Below are 3645 nucleotides of genomic sequence, written 5' to 3'. Positions count from 1 at the left end.
CATCAACTGATGATGTCATGATCAACTGATGATGTCATCTGATGTCATAATTAACTGATGATGTCATCTGATGATGTCATAATCAACTGATGATGTCATCTGATGATGTCATAATCATCTGATGATGTCATAATCAACTGATGATGTCATCTGATGATGTCTTCATAATCAACTGATGATGTCATCTGATGATGTTGTCATAATCAACTGATGTCACCTGATGATGTCTTAATCAACTGATGATGTCAGCTGAAGATGTCGTCATATTCAACTGATGATGTCATCTGATGATGTCATAATCAACTGATGTCATCTGATGATGTCATCATAATCAACTTATGTCATCTGATGATGTCATAATCAACTGATGATGTCATCTGATGATGTCGTAATTAACTGATAATGTCATCTGATGATGTCATAATCAAATGATGATGTCATAATCAACTGATGTCATCTGATGTCATGATCAACTGATGATGTCATAATCATCTGATGGTGTCATGACCAACTTATGATGTAATCTGATGTCATAATCAACTGATGATGTAATCTGATGATGTCATAATAAACTGATGATGTCATCTGATGATGTCATAATCAACTGATGATGTCATAATCAACTGATGTCATCTGATGATTTCATAATCAACTGATGATGTCATCTGATGATGTCATAATCAACTGATGACGTCATCTGAAGATGTCATAATCAACTGATGATGTCATCTGATGATGTCATATTCAACTGATGATGTCATCTGATGATGTCATATTCAACTGATGATGTCATCTGATGTCATATTCAACTGATGATGTCATCTGATGTCATAATCAACTGATGATGTCATCTGATGATGTCATAATCAACTGATGATGACATCTGATGATGTCATAATCAACTGATGTCATCTGACGGTGTCATAATCAACTGATGATGTCATCTGACGATGTCATAATCAACTGATGATGTCATCTGATGATGTCATTATCAACTGATGTCATCTGATGATGTCATAATCAACTGATGATGACATCTGATGATGTCATAATCAACTGATGTAATCTGATGATGTCATAATCAACTGATGTCATAATCAACTGATGATGTCATCTGATGTCATAATCAACTGATGATGTCATCTGATGATGTCATAATCAACTGATGATGTCATCTGTTGATGTCATAATCAACTCATGATGTCATCTGATGTCATAATCAACTGATGATGTCGTCCGATGTCATAATCAACTGATGTCATCTGATGTCATAATCAACTGATGATGTCATCTGATGATGTCATTATCAACTGATGTCATCTGATGATGTCATAATCAACTGATGATGTCATCTGATGATGTCATAATCAACTGATGTCATCTGATGATGTCATAATAAACTGATGTCATAATCAACTGATGATGTCGTCCGATGTCATAATCAACTGATGTCATCTGATGTCATAATCAACTGATGATGTCATCTGATGTCATAATCAACTGATGTCATCTCATGTCATAATCAACTGATGATGTCATCTGATGTCATAATCAACTGATGATGTCATCTGATGATGTCAGAATCAACTGATGATGTCATCTGATGATGTCATAATCAACTGATGATGTCATCTGATGTCATAATCAACTGATGATGTCATCTGATGATGTCATAATCAACTGATGATGTCATCTGATGATGTCATAATCAACTGATGATGTCATCTGATGATGTCATAATCAACTGATGATGTCATCTGATGTTGTCACAATCAACTGATGATGTCATCTGACGGTGTCATACTCAGCTGATGATGTAATCGGATGATGTCATAAACAAGTGATGATTTCCTAATCAACTGATGTCATCTGATGATGTCATAATCAACTGATGATGTCATCTGATGTCGTGATAATCAACTGATGATGTAATCTGATGATGTCATAATCAACTGATGATGTCATCTGATGATGTCATAATCAACTGATGATGTCATCTGATGTCATAATCAACTGATGATGTCATCTGATGATGTCATAATCAACTGATGATGTCATAATTAACTGATGTCATCTGATGATGTCATGATCAACTGATGATGTCATGTTCATCTGATGATGTCATGATCAACTGATGATGTCATGATCAACTGATGTCATCTGATGTCATGATGAACTGATGATGTCATCTGATGATGTCATCTGATGATGTGATAATCAACAGATGATGTCATCTGATGATGTCATAATCAACTGATGATGTCATCTGATGATGTCATAATCAACTAATAATGTCATCTGATGATGTCATAATCAACTGATGATGTCATCTGATGATGTCATAATCAACTGATGATGTCATCTGATGTCATAATCAACTGATGTTGTCATCTGATGTCATAATCAACTGATAATTTCATCTGATGTTTGTCATAATCAACTGATGATGTCATCTGATGATGTCATCTGATGATGTCATCATCAATTGATGATGTCATCTGACGATGTCATCATCAACTGATGATGTCATGATCAACTGATGATGTCATCTGATGTCATAATTAACTGATGATGTCATCTGATGATGTCATAATCAACTGATGATGTCATCTGATGATGTCATAATCATCTGATGATGTCATAATCAACTGATGATGTCATCTGATGATGTCTTCATAATCAACTGATGATGTCATCTGATGATGTCGTCATAATCAACTGATGTCACCTGATGATGTCTTAATCAACTGATGATGTCAGCTGAAGATGTCGTCATATTCAACTGATGATGTCATCTGATGATGTCATAATCAACTGATGTCATCTGATGATGTCATCATAATCAACTTATGTCATCTGATGATGTCATAATCAACTGATGATGTCATCTGATGATGTCGTAATTAACTGATAATGTCATCTGATGATGTCATAATCAAATGATGATGTCATAATCAACTGATGTCATCTGATGTCATGATCAACTGATGATGTCATAATCATCTGATGGTGTCATGACCAACTTATGATGTAATCTGATGTCATAATCAACTGATGATGTAATCTGATGATGTCATAATAAACTGATGATGTCATCTGATGATGTCATAATCAACTGATGATGTCATAATCAACTGATGTCATCTGATGATTTCATAATCAACTGATGATGTCATCTGATGATGTCATAATCAACTGATGACGTCATCTGAAGATGTCATAATCAACTGATGATGTCATCTGATGATGTCATATTCAACTGATGATGTCATCTGATGATGTCATATTCAACTGATGATGTCATCTGATGTCATATTCAACTGATGATGTCATCTGATGTCATAATCAACTGATGATGTCATCTGATGATGTCATAATCAACTGATGATGACATCTGATGATGTCATAATCAACTGATGTCATCTGACGGTGTCATAATCAACTGATGATGTCATCTGACGATGTCATAATCAACTGATGATGTCATCTGATGATGTCATTATCAACTGATGTCATCTGATGATGTCATAATCAACTGATGATGACATCTGATGATGTCATAATCAACTGATGTAATCTGATGATGTCATAATCAACTGATGTCATAATCAACTGATGATGTCGTCCGATGTCATAATCAACTGA

This window comes from Phyllobates terribilis, unplaced genomic scaffold (assembly GCF_046119375.1).
Source record: "Phyllobates terribilis strain yellow unplaced genomic scaffold, ASM4611937v1 Scaffold_6__1_contigs__length_29720123, whole genome shotgun sequence".
In the NCBI taxonomy this organism is placed as follows: domain Eukaryota; kingdom Metazoa; phylum Chordata; class Amphibia; order Anura; family Dendrobatidae; genus Phyllobates; species Phyllobates terribilis.
The sequence above is the reverse complement of the archived record's forward strand: the minus strand, read 5'-3'. Positions refer to the sequence as shown.